Source organism: Drosophila bipectinata, chromosome 3R (genome assembly GCF_030179905.1).
Source record: "Drosophila bipectinata strain 14024-0381.07 chromosome 3R, DbipHiC1v2, whole genome shotgun sequence".
NCBI classification, from domain to species: domain Eukaryota; kingdom Metazoa; phylum Arthropoda; class Insecta; order Diptera; family Drosophilidae; genus Drosophila; species Drosophila bipectinata.
Window position 1 is genome coordinate 14233762 of NC_091739.1, and position 23050 is coordinate 14256811.

Sequence of the window (23050 nt, forward strand, 5' to 3'; positions counted from 1 at the left end):
CCATAAAAAAACGTAAAAAACAGCAAGGCACAGGCTCAAGGCAAGGGTTTGGCAAAAACACAACAACAACAGCAATCACACACACATGGCAGAGCCAGTTTAAATCCTCGTATTATGGCCGCACAGTGGGCTCATTCACAGTTTTGCGGCGAAAGAGCAGAGCGATCTACTCAGGCTTTCTTTTCCTCAAGATGTATCTTGTATCTGTTGGTGTGCTCCATGCAGAGTATCTGTAGCTGTGTGCGTGTGCCCGTCACAGTTCCACAGTTTTACGGTCTACGAGAGTTGGCCGTAAAAAGTGAGAGTCATTAAAAATTTTACTGCTTCTCAAGGTCGTCTCAGGGAATTTTATGTCGCTTTTATGGCGTATAGCTGCTGCTGCCTCTGGCTCTCTCTTCATGGCCATGGCCATCTTAAACGGCCATCGAATCGTCATCGATTGACCCAATTTGTCTGGGATCTGGGATCAGGTATCTGAGCAATTGTTTGAATCAGTTTATTGAGAGTTCAACGAACTGGCAAGATCGGAAGCAGTCTTATTTGAAGAATATTCAAAACTTTTTCACTGAGAGGACTCAGTTTGTTAATCAAAATCCAAAAGTTTTCCGCTTTCGGCATAAAATATTTATTAAATATACACACCACACACTCTCCTGATGCCTTATGAAAGTTTTTGGCCAGAACGGTCGTCTCAGACTTGGCTTATTTGCGAATTTTGTGCACGCTCCGCAAGCTGGCAGAAAATTTTGCAGAAATGCTTAGTGGCAAGTGCCGAAACTAAATCCAATAACTATATGCTGAAACATTCATGAGCGCAAATTGAACACGTCCCTGCCTCTGGCCTGGGATTCTGCAAACTCGGATCCTGACTTGAGCCCGATTCTCGATGCTGCGCTCCTCTGGTTTCGTTTTGCCTTGGAATTAAGTTCAATTGAGCTTGCTGCGGGTGGGGGTGCTAGCCTCGATTATCCTTGGCAGCCGGAGGGAAATGTCCAGACTGGTCCTTCAGGGCCAACGCACTCGCCACTCGGCACTGCAGCGGGATGAATTATCCACACCTTCTGGCCGGGAGTAACGACCATTTTGATTACAAGTATTTCTCGCAGACGTTTCCCTGCAGTTTACAAAAATGGCTTGCTGGGAAATTCCTTTACTGATTGCACGTTTGAGCTCCCCAGCATTGAATGGCATTCCCTCACTTTCCTCTATTCAGAATAATTGAATCGAAAAATGGCACTGCTCCTTGAAAGGATTCCGATGCGAAGTTTGCAATGGAAGGCGACATTCAATCCATTCAAGCATTTCATCACAAAATCCAATTTGATTTCTCGGGAAAATAAGGTGGAAGGAAAGTAAATAAAAGGGTAAGATTAAAGAGATTTAAGATTATTTTTTTAAACTATCTTTAATTTTTAGACCCCTACCTAAGCAATTCATAAAAATTCATAATCCATAAATTCTAATAAAAAAAAAACAAAACAAAACCAAACCATCCCCCTTCTTAGACTTACTGCCATTATTTTACCCCCGAAAATAATCCCCCACCCCAGGTATTTCCGAGAATTTAAGAGAGCGAAAGAGAATTTTGGGGGTTCTCTTTGATTTTTTTTATAGGAGAAGCCGCCACAGGGTGCCCTGGGTATAAACTTGATTAGATTTCTGGCCGCCAACAACAGCTGTACGGCTAAAATCATTAAAGCCTAATTAGCATATAAAAATCAGGTGAATCGAAAATTAAGCTCTAATTAAGCCATTTTGCTGGCCGGCTTCGGTTGCAATTTGCATTCCAATGGATCGCAAATCAGTCAGTAGCTGTCTGAATCTTGGCAGGCAATGCATTTAGAACTCGATGGGTTTATTAGCCACAAAGTGGCATCTCCCCGTATTCCACTGCCCGGGCCTGATGCCACGATTGCCTCATAAATAAGCGCTCCGAGGGGGAGAACTTAAATCACAGCGCCCCATCGCATTCCCATCAATCGATAATAATGATGAGATAATGTCGATGGAACAATGGAGAGATGCTCGACGATGCTCTTATGAGCCCGATTTCTTGATTGCTGCCACAAAATTTTGTATGCAGCCGAAGTTTTTTGGTTTTCGGGGGAGATGTGGCGGGAAAAACTAATGGTAGAATTTCGCGATGTCACGAGCTTGAGTTATGGTTAAGTGCACTTTTTGGGCTGCCTTTCCCGGGGACCTCCCATCACCTTGCCCCGCCCCAGGTTCACCCCATCCCGGTGTCGTGTTGTTTGCGTCTAAATGCAAATTTTGTGTAATGAACATAGCGCGGTGGTGGAGAGTGTGGGACGGTTCATTATACCCTAACATTGACAGGGAATAGTCGACTTTATAAGAGAAAAAATCTCATAATTTTCTACATTAAAAGATGATAAGATTTTTCATAATTTTGGGCACAGAAAGAGTTCGTTTTAAATATCCTTTAAGGGTATTTAATTTTCTTCATGTATGCCCTTAATTTCTTTTTCATTTTTCTGTTGACGCTGCCTGACTATTAGCTAATGCCAAAGCCGCAATTCGTGACGTGCCGCGCCCCCATAGCGCCCTCCACCCATTATCCACCCACAACCCACAGCCCACCCCAGCCGCAGAGTCCTGTTGCTGTTGATGCGCTTCGTAAAGTTTTTGCAGAAAATTTGAATATCGTTTGGCTTATTTGGCGCTTGCCAAGCAACCACCTTTGGCCATGGCGAACACACATATGCATGTGGTGGTGTATCTGTGTGAGGTACGTTTAATGGTGGTGGAAATGGAGTTGCAACCACCACATCGCCAGGTCAGGAGCTCACTTTGTTTGCACTTTTGCCCGCAGCCGAAAACCTCTTTTTGTTTTTTTTGGCCCATAGAGGAAAATGCCTGCCTTGTTGCACTGGGAAAAAATCTGGGATAATATTTATTTAAATATATATTAAAGATTTACTAAACTTAGGAATGAAATTATTAAATATTTTTAAATAATTAAATATTTATTTAAAAAAAATTCTAACGAATTTTGTTAAATATTTTTTGTAGCTCTTTTTTCTCCAAAAGTTCTTAAACATTTGCTTGAATTTCGAGCTTTGCCTGCGTCTGTGTGTTATTAATTTTCCTGCTCCTTCAACCTTCATCCAGCCTCATCTCGTCCTGGGGCCTCCCCCAACATGGGGCCATTGAGCGCCAATTGCGTCTCGGTGCCAGACTCCGTTTCTTTTCCTTTTTTTTTTTTTTTGGTATCCAACTCAGTTTCTGTTTCAGCTCGAGTTGTTGTTTCAGTCTCGGTCCTTGGCTTTGTCTTTGCCCCTGGATGCGTTTCATTAATTAACTGAAATACTCTCGACGAGCTTTGCACGTTACAACAATGAATTATTTATATAAAATTTGTCTGGCGTTGAATCTTTTTTCTTCTGCGTCTTTGTTGCCTCTGGCAGTCGCAAATTTGTTGCCATTTTTCCACATCATGGTTGGGTCCTTTTTTTTTCTTGGCTAGAAGGTGAAATAGAGTGCATTAGTTTCGGACATTATTGGCCAGATTTTTTGTCCCGTCTGCTTGGCTATTTCGTTTAATTTGTTTTTCCAAAAGACCGACATGTTATTCTAACCCATTAAGTGGAATAGTATTTCATATAATATTTATGATTCTAGCATCTACGTGTCTAGGGCTCTTTGTTGAAGACATTAAAGTGCTTTTAGCAAAAGATATTATAACTATCTGATATGCAGGTGTCTCATTTAAACTCTTTCCCTTTGTTCAAGCCCCTTTGCCGCATTTTTCCCATTCACTGAGCTGGGCTTAATTGAATTAAAAATAAAAATGACTTGCTTTCCACTCCCCTGAGTCTTCTTTCATTTTTTTCTGTTTGGGATTAGGAATCCAGACATAGTTCTGCATTTTACAGACCGATGGTCGGGCGGATTTCAAATCTCAGCCAGAACAAATTTTATATTTTTCCTCAATTTTTTCGGGGTTTTTTTCAAGGAGTTTTTTTTCTTGAGTTCCTTGTTATTTCTGTGGGGAATACAGAAGATTAAATGTCTAAAGGATTTGGGTTGAGGGCTTGGATGCGTCTGGACCTCGCTGTTTAATGGATTTTTATAGTCGGACTCCAGCTGCATTTGCATATTATGATCCTGTGCTGTAAGGAGCGACTACAATTATAATTACTTACAATGTAATGAGCTGCTTTTTATGATTTTGCCCAACGACTTCATGATGTCTGGAGTTATGAGGGAATTATGCAAAATAAGAACCAGAATATCATAGTCTTGTTTAATAATTTTCTTTACATTTTGTCTCTATTTTCAGGTAAATACATAAGGTCTAGCCGATAACAAAAAATTGATTATGAACAGGGTAAGCTGTATTAGCCATATAAAAAGCGCGAATCGCATAAATTTTATTTAGTGTGTTTATGAAAATGGCCAACAATCAGACAGAAACGATAACGTAGCAGCTTTTCCCTAATGCTCCAACTCCTCGAGAGTCTCCTGGTGTGCTCGGAGTGAAAATAAAATAAAATACACCCCATCAATATAAACGACAGCCGCACACTCACATGAATCACGTCCTGAGCGGTTCGGGCCAAGTTCGAACAAAAAGGGAAAAGAATTGAAAAAAGTCTGTACAAATAATGCAGCCATTTTGGATAACAATGGGAAGCTAACAAAGAACAAACAAACAACATTCGGTTGAAAGAAAAACAACGACAAGAAACAGGAAAAACAAAAAGTCTGAACGACGATTGTAAAAGGTGGAATCGGAATTCGATTTAAGCGTTCAGTGACTCGATTCCCCTGCCATCGCCTCCCTGGCAGCTTTGCCACATTTATCAAAGACCCAAAAATGCCAAGAGTCCGGGCCATGGCAGAGAAAATAAAAAGAAAAACACAAAAATGTCACATTCGAATTGAATTTAAATGAGTTTTTGTGCTTGAGGAGGGCCCTCCTCCCCAGACCCAGGCCCCGACCTGATACGATCCGATCCGTTTCGTTTCGAACCAGAACCCAGAACCACAATTCGATAAAACTGCCAGAAATTATGCCGCCAGGGCAAAGGCAAAGCTCCAGGGCCATTAGTCTGTTTGCCGGTCTTTCCATGGCTCCTAGAAGTTGGTGGAGCCACCGACGTCACAGCTATACAGTGGGCACAGTCATAAGATAACAAGGCAAAAATAAATAAAGTACTTACGGGGAATAGAGATAGCATAGGCTAGACTGGTAATGTGGAAAATGAAAAGTCATTTCCTGGGTTAAAATACAGGAGTTTTGTAAAGTTCAAAAATCCATTAAACTTATTTAATTTGAGTTTAACAATTATCTATTTCATCCACTGTACTATGGAATCATTAGCATCATTAGCATTTACACTTGGCTCGTCTATCGATCGACGCGATCGCCTAGGAACTCGACATGGCCCGGCCTCAGCGATCATCATTTTAATTTAGTCCAATCAGAGCCAATAGAATTAATTACGAGACTAAGACACGGATGGCGACGACGCAATTAGTTGTATGTGCTGGCCCATAAACACACAGATACAGATACCAGATACAAAGATACATCCGACTTGTGAGCCAAAAATCTGGCAAGTAGGTCACGGAAGGGGGCCAAGGGAGTGGGTACAGACGACAGTGACACATCGCCGCAGATATAAATAAACAGGCATACTTTAGGAGGCTGCCCCGCCCTTCTTTTGTCGGATGGGTTGGTAGTGAATGTATCTGGGTCCGGGGATATCTCGTTTTGGGCGGCCAGCCAGCCTGCCAAATTGCGTGTATCTTTGTAGTGCGGATGTGACTCCGGCTCCATTCAACTTCCTTATAATGGGAAGGTCCGGGGCTTGCCAGTCGATGAGGCCCATTGTGAGATGGGTCAGATTCGGATTCCATCGCTCCACTGGGATTAAGCAGCTACGGACAAACGACACAGAAATTCGGTACAGAATTTATGTATCTCACAGAGACGCACACCCACGTCTCTCTGAAAATGTATATTCATATTTTTGGCATTTGGTGATGGGACCAGAAAGCTTCTCTAAGCGACTATATGGCTAATGAATGCAACTGTCAGGGTCGTAAATTAACAAGCCAAGAATTGGCATCTTTCCATGTTGTTTATAGCTTTAAAATGATAAATATTTCAGAGCTTTGACTTCCCCCTCTGGGCTAGAACCAAAATTGTAAACAAATTCCCCCATTTCACTTTCAATATTGCGCGTTCTACTGCCCGTTCGCGACTTTCAATTGCCCATTTATATCCAAAAAAACAAGGCACTCCTCCATCAATGGCAATTGAGTCGCTCTGGAGTATCAGCGACAAGTGGGTAAACAGAAAAGTGCGGTGGCAACACCTTAAATGAGTTAATGGCAGCATTTATTGCCAAACTGCTGTAATAAACAATTTGTTGGGCATTTAACGAATTTTACTACCGCCAACAAAAGCCGGCAGAACGATGGTGGTAGACTTGTGGGGCGGTGGAGCGGTGAGTGGGCCAAATGCGAGTGCCCATAAAAATGTTTATGATGGATTATGCTCCCGCTACCGCCTCTTGTGCCGCTACCGCTTACCGCACAACGCTCGCTCATCACTCACTTAATGTTTTACGACACTTTCCATGTGGGACAGACAGTCAGACTCTCAGACAGACAGACCAGAATCAGTGGGGCAGGTCGGCGGAGGATGGAGGAGCTGGCCAGAGACGTAAAGCCGGAGGAGAGACCTGGTCAATGTCAAGGTGAAAAGTGTACCGTAGACCATAAAACGGCCGTAAAGGTGCCGCAGATTGATTTAGACCGCCGCTGGAGCAGATGAGCAGTTGAGCATTCAGTGGGGGTATTAAAATTTTACGGTCAGCGGTAGACGGCTGCCAGACACCTAGACACACTTTCGCACACACTCGACCACCACACCACCAGCAGCTCACACACATGCGACAGTAAAAATAAAGCATTATTATGGCGGTCATTAAATGACGCGTCGAGAGCGGCCGGAAGCTGAGGCTGCTCCTCAATCCGAAACTGGATCTTTAAATAAAGCATCTAGTTTTTTTCTTCTGACTACAAGCCTGGTCCTCGTAAACACGCGAGTCAAGTACTTATCATCCGCCCACTTTCATGGGAAAAAAAAGAAACCCGTCTTGTGGCTGCGTTTTTATGAATGAAATTGGTGCCCCTTTTTGTTGCTTTTTTAGCGACATTTTATTGTCTTAATGCCGCATTTTGCAGCAATGTCAAGACAACAAGTTGCTAGAGTTGTGACAAACTTTTCAAAAGAGTGACAAGTTGGGTAGCTTTTGAAAAACATTATACATTTTTTTATTAGTCTTTCCGTAATTGAATATTCCAGTTGTGCTTCCCACTTGCAGACGGAATTTAACACCTGTGATGGCTTGAAGCCCCAGCTTTGAGTGTTTTTTAGAGATACGCTCGCCATCCGGCGACCAATGACATGTCTGCCAGTCGTTAGCCGGCAGAATACCCAGCTCTTCTTCCAGTCGCTGCTGCCTGGCCATGTTGGCAACTAATCAAATGCCAAAACACGTTTTCAGCAACTGCTTATCGTGGCACGGCCAGCCAAGGCAAGAGACAAAGACAAAGTGGATGAGGGGCCACATTAATTAACATATTGTCAGCAACTGGCAGCGGGCGGTTCGGATATCAGGGGCGTTTGTATAAATATGATTGATTTATGTGACAATTTTCGACAGCATTATACGGACGTGTCACGCATATGGCTGAAATCGGGTTTCTTTATCCAAAAAAAACTGAATCGGAGCCAGCGGCTTAAATAAGTCAGAGACTTTATCCAAAGTTTATCCACGAAAACAGCGGAAATTTGCATTTTCATTTCGGCAGCGTATTCTGCTTTTGGCAGCAGCACTATTAAAGATTGCAGCTGAACAAGTTTTAACTGCAGTCTAATAAACTGGTATCCAGAGCGAAAAAAAAAAAATCAGTTCTGTTGGAAATATTCGAGCAGCTGCCGACTGCGCATGAGTCTCGGTTTTCAGGGGTTGACACAAAATGCGACATCAACGCAGCAGATACATTTCACCCATACACACGCAGCGAGAACGTTCACATAGATACAAACCAGAGTGCGAGGCCATGATTCCTTTTGGTCGGCCATTAACGGTGGCCATGAGCAAGATGGCTGCTGCGATGGTATATCCGTCTCTTGTTCTCCTGCACACGCACACCATGACAGCAGCCATGATGGGTGCGTCGTGCGCCTAGCGGGCATAGAGAGAACCTGCAGCTGCGCAAGAGTAGCACAAGAGGGCGCCAGCGCAGATGGTTTGGGTATCAGCTAAAACTCCCCAAGAAAGGAAATTTATTAAATGATTAAATTCTTAAATAATTCAATTTAATATGAAAATAACAAAAAAAGTATATAAATACCTATATTCTTGTGTATAAAATACTAAATTTCCTTTTTATATACAGAAGTTGAAAGAAATCGTATCCCCTCTAATCATAAATTTTCCCTTTTCGAGTTTGCAGAATTTTCGAAAAAGCCAGCTCAAAGCTTGGCCTTTTGGGGCGTCGCTTAGTTACTAACAAGCTTATTTTCTGCACATATACGACCATGTAATAGGTCCTGGGCCTGGCAACAACATCCCTCGATGCCGGCGAGATAAAAATCAATATGAATATATGTACTGTGGGCGGACAGGCGGTGGTATATATTCCTTACCTAAAGGACGAATACATACAGTATTTGCGCACACTTAATGAGCAAATTTATGCGTTTTGCAAAGGATTATGGCGCAGAAAATTTCATTAATTTCGTTTAATATTCGCAATAAAACGGTAAACGAGCGTCAGCCCAGCCAATTTGCATTTGAACGGCTTTGGAGAGGCTGAAAACTTTAAATCAATTTAAGTCCGTTGTTGACTTTTACAGCATTTCAGTTGCCACGCCCAGAGCTGCCCAATACATTCATACGTTTACGCCCCATTGGCTTGGCTTTATTTAACGCATTTTAATCGAGCCATCGAATGGAATATTAATTTCAATTTTCGGCATAAACCTCACATGTTATGGCGACACTAAGGGGGGACACCGGGGGAGGGCCGACAAGTGCCTCTTAATGGCCCCGTCTTATCGCGAACCTGTTGGCGGGGCACTCCACCAAAGGACAGCTTTGCATTTGCATTCGTTATCTCCGGAATATAATGCACATTCGAGTCAGTCTGACTCAGGTCGTAAATTGAATGTTTATACTCATTATACGTTATTGAAGCCCAACAAATTGGCCAATTATATTTCATAAGCCATTTCCAAAACGACAGACCAAGTCTGAAAAATGCTTATTTAATTGTTATAATTTGTATTTTAAAAACAAATATGGCTTCACTTGTTTTTTCGACTAATGGCACTGGCAGTGCCCATTATTTTTATAAGGTGTGTCATATTTATTTAAAACTCTCATAAAATCGGTCAATATCACCCATTTGAATATATATTTCTTATTAAAAATATAATTTTTAAAGGCACATTAAAAAATGATTTAAATACAAATAGGGATATAAAAATTACACCCAAAAAAAACAAAAGAAAATATTAGGGCTCTCAATCTTGAATCCCCGCCGTGTCAAAGAAATAAAGTTACAAATTTTAGACTTTTTATTAGAAACGAAGTCTCATAGTCTCATATCCCATAACTTATATAAACAATCAACTTTTAATCGGATTAACAACTTAATCCCTGCGAGTTGTTATCATTTAAAATAGAATTTGAAATCTTGTTGCCACAGTTTCTTTCATATTATGAACTGATTTTGAATAATGCGCTCCTTAAAGTGCTATAACCAGCAACGTTGACAAAGAAACTTTTGAGCTGTTTTGGGTTTTAAAACTTTACGACTCCACTATTGGCCAAACGATGTTCTTAGAACTTTTCCCAGCCAGCTCGGAGCTCGGGGCTCCGTGTTTTATTTGTGTCAACCAATCTTTACAAGCTAGTCGCCAGAAAGAAAACATCGTAAATGTTTTTCCCACATATTAAAATACCATAACCCGTGGTTATGATTCCGCTTCCTTGCATAAACTATTTGGCCAACCGATTGCCTTTTGCCCTTATTTCGCACGTATCAGAAAGTACACACTAATATGGTTATATCTGAATCTATCGTCGAATGTATTGCCGTCGCCATTTGCACAGTTCAAGATTGGAAAGGAAAAAAAAACTCTGAATATATACAGATAGCATAAAGACTTCCAAGTAAATTGAATGCGTTCAGAATTTTAATTGTCTTTGGGCACTTTTGCATCTCGAGAACGAAAAACAGACATGTTGTCTGGTGTGTGTGTTTGGGGCTTCAATTAAAACATTTTAAAAATCTCCGGGCATATTTTGATTGCCTGTCGAAGGAACGCATTAAAATGGGCGACGCAGTGCCTCCCCTCCAATCCAATGAGCTATCCAATGCGCCCTCGCACTTGACTCTTGTTATAAGTACATCAGAGAGTCGAAAGTCGGAGATATATGGCCATATATCTACACATCTCTCGTTTTCCCTGGACACCTATTGCTGGGATCTTGTATGTGTCCGTCCGCCATTGAAATTCAACACGCAAACTTTGCTGCATTTATCGGGTTCGGTTCGGGACCAGAAAACTTCACTCCATCTCCTTTCTGGTTGCCTTGGAGCACTCGACATGACTCGTTGATATTCCCGACATCGGAATAGGCATAAATATGCCACTCGTATAGCACCATTTTTCATTTTGCTTCGTTTCGAAATGGCTCTATGCCCGCCAAGGCAAATCACTCCAGAATGAGCGATGTCTATGATCTAATTGCAACTCCGATCCCCTAACACTTGAAACTCGAGTGGTGGCCCTCGCCCGAAATCTGAAACAGACACCAACACAATCGAGAAGCTGTAATTCGACGGAAAACTAGTTTTTCAATATTTTTAAAACCATTTTGTAGACATTGTTGTTGCTGGTGGTCAGGCTCATTTTCATATTCCAGGTCGTATTTTAGTAACCGAATTCCAGCAACGACAATGACACATCGACGACCCCCTCTTATCTTCGCCGAGCAGCGTGACTTGAAAATTTCAAAAAATAAATAAATAATTTACATTGTCTCGGAGGTTTTGTTTGGCTTCGGTTGTGTTTTGTTGAATTCCCCATTCGAATCTGGTAAATATTTATGCCAGCCCAAAAACCAAAACCGAACTCAATCTCTGTCGCCATATCTTGTGGCACAATTTTTACGATTCTGAAATTAACACATGTTCCGCTAACGTTAACAGATCTGTGGCATGCCCCCAGCTCCTCTGGGGATCGACATCGGTATCGGGATCGGGATTGGGAACGAGAAATTTATGAAGCGCCTCGAATGCATTGAATTTTAATATTTCTCTTGGCACTTTGGCCATTGGGAAGTCGCACCGCATCCATTTCGGTTATCTCCCAGCCACTTTGGACAGTGCAGTAAATCAATCAGGCTGTTTTAACCACTTCTTCGAACAAAGTCCCCAACGGATTCGAGGCATTATCTTCCATTTTCGATCGGGAAGCATGAATTTTATTAAAATATCTAGCTTGACATTCAAAGCATTCAACAGTCGAATCTAAAAGTCTAATTAGGTTTATACGAAAGGAGATTTAAAGCAAATGATTACTAAAAGTGATATTTATCAATAGGAGAAATAGTTTCTTAATGTATTAGTATTTAATTTGAGGCATGTTATCTTTTGTTTTGTGTTTTATTTTTCAAAATTATATATTTTAGAAACCCAATTCCAAGTCACTCCCAGATAATAACCGTAGAATTTATTCAAGTACTTCTCGCAATTATTTAGACTGGGAATTTATTAAAAAGGTTTCCCATTTTTTGAAGCAAATGGGAAAATGTTCTCCCATCTTTTAAAGCGGTTTCCTTGGGACACGCCCTCGATAGGGGCAGGGTAAGAGGACTTTCAATTGAAGGCATTTCCAAATAAATGGCATCCTGTGATTAAGTGGAATAAAGAAAGCGCATTTCATAAATAGGTAAACAACAAAATGGGCGGCACTGGCCGGGGATCCTTTTGTTGCGGTTTATCTGATGAAGGAAAACACGGAGGGCAACAAAGGAGGCGCTGCCCGAGTTCCCTGGGAGCAACAGCAACTGCTGCCATTACAAGGATTAAACGAAACATTTACATGCCCGGAATAAAGCCACCCCAGAAGCGACCGCATCCTTCCGCCTTCCACTTCTGAATTATTTTTGGGAGTTTTATTTTTTTTTTCATTCATTCCATGGCACCAGGTGAATGGGGTTGGCCATTTTCAATATGGCAGCTTGCCAGGAGCCGGGGGTTACGATATCTTACAAGGGGGCATGGCCAGTAACTTTCACTTTTCGCGCAGTTGAAACTCTGATTTTGATTTACGGCCTCTTGTTTTTACGATCCAGTGCCGGGGAATCGCAACAATTGTCATCCTCCGACAACCCTTTGTCTGGCAACCTGACGAGACGGGGTTCAAAGGAAATGGAAATGAAAACGGAAAGGCCAGAAGGGATGGGCGCGCACAATGGGACTCAGCTGCCTGTTTGGCAGCATTTTCAAAATCCATTTATGCCGCATATCATAAAAAAAATAATGCAGAAATATGCGTTTTCCATAGCTGTCGCCGTCACGCTGAAAAAACTTGGGTGTCTTGTTTGGCTAAAAACAAATTTTACGCATCGGGGAAAGGGTCTCCGTTTGCAACTCGTTCGCTCGCCGGATCGCGGCTGGACACCTGATTCAGGTAAAGGACGGAAAACTTTCTCCTCGGACTAGGTAGACACTGCCATCAAGTGAAATTTGACAGGGGAAGGGGAACAGACCAGACTCTGGTCTTAATTCGATTGACAATTTATTCGCCGCACGCGTAATTAAAAGTGCGTCGCTTGATTGCCTTCCAATTTGGAAGAAATGAACCCACCCACGGGCAATTACTAAGCTGCAATTACATTAACTTTGCGAGGACAGAAGCCCAGGAGCCAGGACCCCATCCCGCTCGCATGATGATTGCCATTATTGGAGGTCTTCGACTCGATTTTGTGGGCCAATCAACGGCGAAACACACATCTGTGTATCTGCATACGATTGCGAGTATATACCATAGACTCTATATGCATCCGGTGGCTCCGATGGCAGGAGGAAATTGATCAATTGGGTAAAATTAAGGAGGCACTTTGGTGGCCCCGTCATTTTCGGTGGGGTTTCGTGTCAACGTGCCGTTGGCCTCATCAATAAATAAGCCGAACTCTGTCCTGTTCCACGGACATGACTCCGGCCAACTCGCCCTGAGTGCTCGGCGATATAAGTTGTCTGATTAAATGCGATGTTGCCACATGGGGAAATGGGTGTTCAAGGGTTAGCTTAAATGAGGGTAAACTTTCATAACTATTAGCTTGATATTCAAACTAAATGGATCATCGAAGAAACATGAAAATAATAAGTTGTGTCATATGGGGGGTAGTTAACCAATAATGGGTATTACACACATAGCTGGCACATAGTCTTCTTCTAGATTGGATTTTGTATAACTTTCCCATACTTTCATTAAATGAGAAGCTTTAAGCTGATTTTCATCGCTGATTTCTTGGCTCCAGCTAGTGGGTTTCCCTCCACACTAGCTCCTTGGAATAGTTTTGTCATTTCGCTATCGTTCGCCATCATTGCTGTTCAACCATCATCGTAAATTACACGAAAAGTATCTATCTTTAGTTGGCAATGCTGCAATTTTATTAAAATTCCAAAAAAGCCACCCCTCCTCATCCATTCCAGAACCCAAAGTTGCCTATGAATATATGTATGTAGTTCGCTTCCTTCTGGCATCTTCTGGCAAAGTTCAGGGCTCCCAACGTGAGCAAGGACGAGGGTCCTGACAGGGGATGGTTCACCCTCGTCCTGGCAGCCACATCGCCATATTGCACAAATTGTGTGGGGGGCAAATAGTTTCCCCTCAGAGCTGCTGTTGCTTTTATATAAACATGAGGCAAGATTAGATACAAATTACACGCCAGCTTCCCAAGGTGGGCAACTCCCCTGCCTTGCCATTTCCATCCTCGTTCCCTGCCCCTTTGGCAATTTGCTCACCTTGCTGTCTGCTACTTCGTATCCATAAGTTACCTTCCATCCATCCCAGAAGTATCTCCAGTCCGACAGCAACGGCTGCAATAAGAGCAAACTTTTTCCCAGGCCAGCAAATGGCATTTCAGGGCCACGCCCTCTCGAGTCTGCCTCCGCCCAGCAAGTGTATTTTATTATTTATTTATTTCATATATTTTGCAGCAGCGGCGATTATAAAATGTGAAAAAAAGGCAAAAGAGGAGAAAAAAATATGGAAAACTATGTTCGTGCCCTTGGGGAAGCATTGGAGAAGCATCCACTGCCCCATCCACAACCATCCTCCCGAAAGTAATTCATGTCTGCCGAATTCAAACTTTACTTATTTTCCCAAAAAAAAAGAGAGTAGAAGGAAAGTTTGTCCTTCTTTCCGTTCGTGATTTCAGATGCTGGAGGGAAACGAATTTTGGGAGGACGAAAAATAAAAGCAAAGTCAGCCGGAAAGTTCCGCCGGCTCCCGGACTCCCGGAGTCCGGATCCTCTGAGTGGGTGGGCGGATGTCGTTGTGCGGTTGTATGTTTGCTCAATTTGGCGGGGGACGGAGGCGGACCAGCAAAGTTGAGCCTCATTCGGTGGCACGTTTGCAAAATGGCCCGATGCGTGTCTGGAATACATTTTCATGCTTGCCAAAAAGATGGCAGAAAACAAGACGACAAAACCAAGTCAGAACTCCTACTCCTGACAACCACTGCTCCCCCACCTGCCGGCCCCTTTGGGGTGCATTTGCTGCTACACATTGTTGGTTGTAATTCAACGTAAATTTATGTGAAATTGTTTGCCAAGCGGGGAACACGGAAAGCGGCATTTTGTGTTTTCTAAAATTTAATGTAGCTCGGCTTGGCATCGGCCGAGGGGAGAGGCCTGCAAGTTCCCCAGTGCTTACGCCACAGAATTTCAAATTAGCAAACACACACGCACTCACACACGACAGCCAGCCAACATTCCCATGGGTTGGGCAGGTTTTCGCTTCTTAATTCTCGGAAAGAGGATCGACCGGCCATCCCCGAGTCCATGCCCCAAAAACGGTTGCCCCGAAACTCCGGCCAGACGGAGAAGGGCTTAATGTTAATTGCGGCCTTTGTTTGGTTTTCCATTCGATTAAGTTAATGGCGCCGGGCGGCGCCCCTCGTTTTTGGCAAATGAAACTGGCTTAATCAGGCCCGATCTTAACGCAAATAGTCAGTGGCTCTGGGTTGGGTTTACACCTGCTTACCAAGGTGTTTTCAAGCACACAATGTGCTTGGCGATGACTTCTACATTAAAATAACAAGGGGGTAATTTATGGACAAGGTAAAAATTAAGGGTAGTCTTCCATTAAAAACTGCAGAAATATGAAAACTATTAGTGAACTTATAGAGACCAGGAACATCCCAAGAAAACCTCCAAAAACAGTAGCCTCCTCAACTTGATGCTTTGTTTTGTTTATTTCTCATTAATTGAATCATAATTATGAAATCGCATATAAACTGGGACCTACCAGATTAACTCTTTCAGCCAGGAAAGTCCAGAAGGGCAGACAATAATACAGGAACTGGCCACAGAAACTGTCAACTTAAGCATCGTAAAAAGTCAATTGTATTGACAATAATTTTCCGCATTAAACACACAAAGTTAATGCCCCAGAAGTTGCCAAGTGACTCTAACTTGGGGTACAAGGTGGAGGCCGAGCTACACCCAGAGAAAATGGGGGTTCCTCCACCTACGACACCAGACAGTATATGAACAATACCTCCAAAAAAATACTGATTTAAGTCAAGCTTTTTAAATAAAAAATAGTTTATATACATTTTACATATTTTTTTAAGTATTTTTAATTGGTAGAGAGCTTGGAAGAGATGGAGGATCAGGGGCAGGGAGCCTGGAGCGCCTTAATGGAAGACTCCAACGCTCGTAAAAGTCAGCGGGTTGGAGTATTTTTTTTTCGGGAAGCGGGCCAGAGGGAAATGGAGTTCGTCGAGTGCTCCGCTGGGCACTTAACCAAACCGAAGGAATTTGTTTGTTTTCTTAGCCTCACCCGCCAGTGGATCCGGATCCCGCCCCTGCAACTCGGAACATGTGCATCTGGCACACTTACCGCGCAATTAATGGCGCAATTAAATGTTTACTTTAGGCGCTTTCGAACCGCACATAAATGGCAGCCCAGCCCGCTTCCCCGTCGCTAGGGGAGATCGAAATCTCCGGGGTAGGGACCAATATTCGATATATAATTTTGTTTATTTTTTTGTGGATGGGTGGGGCCTCCTGAGGTGAACGAACAGGTGATCAGAACAGAAGCCAGGCTTCACAACAGTCTACGCAATATCAAGTCTAATATTCTTTTGTCTATCTGGCTGGTTTCCTCTCGCTTAGGTTCACACTTTCAAAAAGCGATTTTGCATAGAAATCACTGAGTTAACATTGAAATCTGTTGGTTATCTACAAATTGTTTTAGCAGATTTGTTTTATATTTATGGTCTTTAATTTTAATTTGACACTTTAACATAAGGTCGTAAAATCTTGTTTTGTTTTGATGAACCAAAAATAGAAAAAAAGATTTGCTTTTTTTTCTTTAACTTTTGGAAAGAATTTCATAAGTAAATCTTTTAATCATCGATCTAAAAATATTTCAATAAAAAAGTACTATTCATTCGCATTTAAATTCCTTGTAATTTATATCGCTGACTGAGTTTTTAGAGATTTTTTTTGTTGAAACTCCCACCCGAACCATAAAACAATTTGTTGCAAAATTCAGCCAACAGCCAGAAAAGTGCTCCATAAAAATATTAATCCTTCCGCCTCGTGGCCGGGCCGGGAAAGGAAAACACAAATGGGAATTGGGAAAACAAACTCCTACACATGTTTTGCCGCCCTGGGCTACCGACTCCTTGGGCGAAACTCTCGCTTTCGTTTTTAGGGACCATAAAGCCGTTTTAATGGCCGCCACGCAGTGTCGCATCGGAGTGTGTGTGTGTTTTAGGAGTATCTGTGTGGGCGCAGCACCGCAAATAGAGTGAAAATCTAAAAAATCACAAATCTCCCCGGGACGGGTCGATCGTTTTCGTTTCGGTTCCGTTCTGCCACGTCAAAGAGTTGCAATTACAAAATGTTTAATTGCCGGGAGGGACTGTGTTCAAGGAAAAACGAAAGTGGCCTCGGCAAACGCCGCTGGCGAGGCAAGAGTTGACTTAATGGCACTTAAAAGGCCATAAAATCCTGAATTATGATTTCGAGGTCGCAAAAAAGAATCTAGCCCTAAAGAATAAGCCCCTCCATATTCACTCGATTTTTGAAATGACGTGCGTGGTTTCTGTATCCTTAAGTAGCTGGAGGAAGCATACAATCTATGGTAGCCAATGACGCATCCTACCGAGAGTTCATTTTTTCGTATCGCCTGTGCAGGAATTTGAAAATGACGCCTGTCACTGGGCCGCTTATTTATGGTAATTTCGAATGTCTTACGGCCAACTGACAGCATTTACATATTCGGAAAGAGGAAGGCTGTTGTGGTCAGCGCGGCAATCGCAACCACAGTCCCACAATCGCAATCCCAGACCCAATCCCAATTCCAATCCCAAACCCATTTCCCTCCTCGTTTTCTGTCTGTCATGCGAAGTGCACGTTTGGCGTGTTTGTTTATACATATAGTAATACTACATGCACATATTTTTGAGCTGTTTCCCTTGTGGCTTTTTGTTTTTTAAATGAAATATCACGAGTGGCATGTAGACAGAACAAAGAATGCATAAATTACCCATCCCCCCGACGGGGGCTGCCTAAAAATCTCCGTCTCCCGAGTTATTGAAATTGATGCCAGCCGCGGGTTCATTGCGCCTTATCAGCGTCCAAAGTCGAGACTGGAAATCAGGAATAAGTGCAATTGCCCGCCAGACCATTAATTGACAATTGGAGTCTCCAATCTGCAGAGTCTTGAGAGTCCAAGCAAAGATTTTTAATGCCATCTCTCTCCATTTCTCTTGCAGTTCTTCGAGGGACGGACAGATGGATACCCGGGGCACTCGTAAGTTATGCCAATTGATATAAACAGCCGATAAGTAATCGCATTATTATCCATCTGAATATGGGCTCCCATTCGCATTCATATTGCAGGCCAGCTTTTTATTGATTTTCATTAAGATTTGAGCAGGATCGTAAAGAGGCAGAGCTATGGGCCATGTCCTTAGTGTTATGGGTTTAATCATGGGCCGGTATCTAATTAGGACTAAGAAAGGAAATGGCGGCTATTACCATTTTAATGGCAGAATATGCCAAAGACCAAGATTAATCCATTAAACTAATTAATAATATTTGGCTTTACTGGATCCATTTATTGGCCATACTAAACTAATTCACACCTCTTCGAATAAAATAAATCAAATGCTGCATATGAGTACGAAGTCATTATGTTTCCAAATGGGTATTTTTATTTCGGCTTGTTTGGATAGCTAATGGAGCCTCAATCATTTTAAGGATAGGTGTATGGGACGACTATGTGTTTTTACTGAGACATTCCGCCAATATCTTACTCACTTGGCTTGGATCGTATCGTTAGCGCTGTCGACTCATGGGTCGTAAATCAATTTTCGACATCTTTAGACTCGCCCATAAATTCCACTAGGTATATTTATAGATAATGTAGTCCCCACCGCAAAGAAAACGAAGAAAAAGAAAAGGAAAGGACGGAACGGCAGTCCCAGTCCCCCAAACCTCATTGGCAGTCGACATTTCCGTGAGACCGATACGATTTCGATTCCGATTCGATTTGACTTCAACTCCGGCGAATCAAGATTTTATGGGCGCAATCGTAAATCGCCAATTTTATAGTTAATCGATGGCCATTTAGGCCCATAAGCCTCTCGATGCATATTAATATTGGGGAATCGATAGGTGGGCCCCTGAATCCCCAGTCCCCAGACATCAGACCCCATGAAATTGATTTATTTGCTTTTAAAGACGTGTTTAGCACACAACCTCGGGGCTGCGAGATCGTAAAATTAATAAGGGATTAACATGCCATGATTGTGGCCCCAAAAGCCGTGCTATGAGCCGGGAAATTAAGTCAAAGGTTAAGGCGAAAGCCGGCGGAACCGGCAAACCTACCCACATATGCAGATACTCAGTTAGACGACGAATCTACGGATACAGATACGCCGGCAAACGCCCAAGAAGATGAACGGAGCAGACGCACTGCAAGATACCGAGAAACCCACCCCGAAAAGCGGACAACGAAAAAGGAAAAACTAAAAAATGAGAGCAATGACAGCATGTCCAAAATCCAGTATGGCCGAATTAAATGTTCTCGTTCTCCGCTTTGCTCGCTCCTTCGCAGCGGCCATTGTTGCCATGGCAACGGTACTGGCCGGGGGTTGGAGTGGTTGGAAAGGGAGATGGAAGGCAGAGGGAGACGGGCTGAGCATGCTCATAAATTCATTTGCTTGTTGTTGTCGAGCAAGTTTCTTTATTATTTCTTTTTCGTTTTGGTTTTCGTTATCTCCTCCGTTGCGGTTGTCCCCTGCCACACCCCCTCCTCCAGACAACTAGCCGGTCCGGTATCTCTCAGATACTTTGTATGCTCGACTTTGAGCCGAGGTTGGCGACCGGCAACTTAAAGATACAATATGTAGCTGAAAATCAGAGGACTAAAGGAAACAATTTTAAATATTTAAAAAATATATTGAAACTAAATCTGTTTTAGGAGCAAGACATTAGGAGTTTTATTAATTTAATTAAATATTTAATGGTATAGTCTAATATAATTTTTAAAATATTTTTTTAGTGCTACCCATTTTTAGCAAATACTTGCGAATTTTATTTTTTGCAATACTATTCTTATAGGAAACTATATTTCAACCCCGATTTCCATTCACAATGATTGTGCGCACTAAAGTGTGTAAGTACGACTTTGCTCGAGAGATGGCGCTTTTCAGGTTCGGCAACTGGCCGTTAATGGCGCTAGTAAAATCGAACAAGCCAAAATGCATATAAAATAAAGTGAATAAATGCAACAATGTATGTATGTGAGTTATAGCTCTTTTGCCTCATGATTTCTTAATTTTACAGCCAATAATTATAATTTTCTATATGTTTTTCAAATAAAAATCACACCAGCATTAACCGCATATTGTGTTTTCTTACTGGTTTTGTTTATTGTTTTTTCTTAAGCCCAATAGAATGCATGGAAGATATAGATCATTCAACGAAATAGCCCATAAAAAACGCAAAAAATTAATTTGATTATAAAGTGTATTCAGGGAATGCTTCGTTTGCCACAAAAAAGTTATTCATGGTCTCATAATTAATTTATTGTGTTGAAAAATGCATGATGAGGCCAAAAATGTTTTATCGCGAATACTAAATTTAATTTTAACGACAATCTAGATTTGTTTATGTCGTCAATGAGTCGTAAAAACAATATAATTTATTTCAGATTTTGTTCCAAAAATATTTGGAATGGAAGAACATATACTTGTATCAACAAAAATATATATCCTGGGGCGAATCCATCAACATTGTTGCATAATTGCCTGGCGGGGCAAGTTCAAGTCAGCTGTTCCATCATCTGGCAACAAAAAGCCGCATCAACAGGTTGCGCGTACTTCCCCCAGCCATCCAGTAAAAGCCACAAACGTATATGATATCAATATTAATCTTCAATTTATTCAATCTGTTAATTTACAAAGTGATAAGTTACAAAATATTCAGTGAAAAGTGTTCAACTTGTGTGTTATATGATTTTAAAAGTGTTTAGTGTTTGAAATATTTCTAGTACAAAGTTTTCACGTCCCGCGTTGAAAGTGTTTCCTCGTGTTACGTATACTGAAGGTATACCGGATAGGATACACTCAGGATACATTCAGTATACGTATACGAAGTTGCACAAAATCACCATCCTTCGTAATTTGCTGGTAAGATAGTAGTGCTGCAATTAAAGATATATATTTCCGACACTGGACTCCGGGAGTCTGGGATTCTGGGAGTCGCGGCGTTGTTGACCCGACGATTGCACGGCCGCAACTGAAACGAGCTGGCAGGAAAAGCAGGAAAGCAGCCGGCGTGTCCTCGTAATTGTCGTTTCCTTTCGGGCCGTCCGTTCGTGTCTCGCTCGCACTCGTATGCGGCTTTTCACAGGCATTTTCCTCCTGCCCACAGCCACTTCCGGCCGCTGTGTCCTGTGTCTATTCCTGTGCCTGTGCCTGGCCCTGGTGGTGGCTGGCTGGCTGGCTGGCTCATCGAGTTTTCAACGGGGGCGACGGATAGAGAATCGAAAATGATTGCGATAACCTCAGACGTTTAGCCCGGCACTTGTCACATAAGACGTGTGCCTTCAGTCCGTCTTTATTCTCGACTTTTGCTGACTCCTGGCTGCTGGCTCCTGGAAAATATCAAAAAGAAAAGAAAAGACTTTTAGTGAACAGTAAGTTTAAGAAGTTACGACGCAACGCACAAAAGTTCCCAGCTCCCAGATACCTGGCATTAATATTCCCGCCACCCGGTGCCACTATTTCGCCAATCGCGATAATCACCCTTTGTTGCCATCCATTACCCACCTGCCCTGCCCCCTTTGGGAGCCTCTACTTGCGCTCACGAGCACGTCCTTTCATTTAATCCCTAACAAGAAAGGGGCGGCCTCCCAGGCAACACACACACACACACAGCAGGAGCAGGCCAAAAAGGAGCCAAGGGAGAAAGAAGAAAGCCGAACGGAGACTTTCACAGCCAACCAGGCAACTCTCTGGCAATCTAATGCCTGAGATAAAATTCAAAATTTATAATATTGCACAGTTTGCCCGATATAAAACGTAAACTTATGGCTCTCGGGGAGTACGTGCCATATTTTTCTATGTGTATGTGCCCAAGTCTCAGCCACTATACATTTGCCTATGTATTCCAGCAAGCTGTGTGTGAGGGTTCTGAGTCCTGGGTCCTGCGCCCAACCCTTGCCGGCAAAGAGTCATGAGCTCGTTATGCCCGTGAGATTTCATTTGTGCGCCGAGACAACCCCCCGAAAAAACAGTGGGTTACTTTAAGGATAATATAGTTTTAAACTTATAAAAATAAAAGATAAAAATAAATGTATTATTATTAAAATTAAAAAAAGGAATTAATCGACCATATAAGCAAACTTTCTATCCTTATTTCTATAATATTTTTAAGCCCTTGAAATAATATTTAAAAGTAAAAGATTAAAGATCAACCCCTCCACACTATTACTATTTTATATTCAACATATTTTAGAAACCTTCTCTAAATTTTTAATTTATTTTTTTCCATTATTCATTGGATTTCCAACCACTGTGCCTAGGCACAGTTCCTTTTGGGCCTTGGCAGACATTTTGGGGAGGGTGGCAGTAGGACAACGTTAAAGGTGGGGAGGGCGTACACACAAAACGGCCGTTACAACCATAAATATCATTTTTTTATTGGCACAACCCTAAATGGCGGCATTTGGCAAAGCAAATTCCAATGCAAAACGGCGACTCCCAGTGGAATGTACTATATATACCATATAATATGGACGGGCATCCGCTCGCATAACGAGTAGTGGACCCAGGTTTTTGGGGGAATTATATTTGGTTGGCTTTTGGGGAGTTCCCAGCTGGGATCGGAAAGACCGCCCCCCAAGAATGTGCGACAATTTGGCGGGCCAACGAGCCGTATGGGTGCGGAGAATTCGAGTCAGTTAAACATCCTGGGGGGATGCTCAAATGTCCATCGCCCGAAATCCTTGTTCGCCAAATCGCCGGATTCGATGGAACGTGACTTTATGGCAAATCGCTGCCATTCTACCATTCTGGCCAAAGGTGCTAAGCGATGGCTGGAGCTTCTGCGTCCAAAACGGATGCGATGAGTCCTTTGCGGCATGTGGTGTTAAATGCACGCTTCGTTTCACCGGGACGCACAGACAATGGATTCGCCGGGGAACGGAAACAATTGCTTGAAATTACAGACGCCATTG

At 42.4% G+C, this 23050-nt stretch overlaps 1 protein-coding gene across 12 annotated transcripts in view; it reads left to right on the forward strand.

Annotated features, from left to right (window-relative positions):
• The window catches only part of LOC122321574 (uncharacterized), a 90729-nt gene that overhangs the window by 43878 nt on the left and 23801 nt on the right, over nucleotides 1–23050 (forward strand). For 3 of the 12 annotated variants that reach the window (XR_006246147.2, XR_011443052.1, XR_011443054.1), the window contains one exon: nucleotides 18078–18115. The exons of 6 other annotated variants lie outside the window; for them this stretch is intronic. The gene's annotated coding sequence lies outside the window, so the exon portion shown is untranslated. Of the gene's footprint in view, nucleotides 1–4303; nucleotides 4323–18077; nucleotides 18116–19929; nucleotides 20205–23050 lie in introns of those variants that run through there. 3 more of the 12 variants (XR_011443053.1, XR_011443055.1, XR_011443056.1) reach the window with 3 other exon arrangements.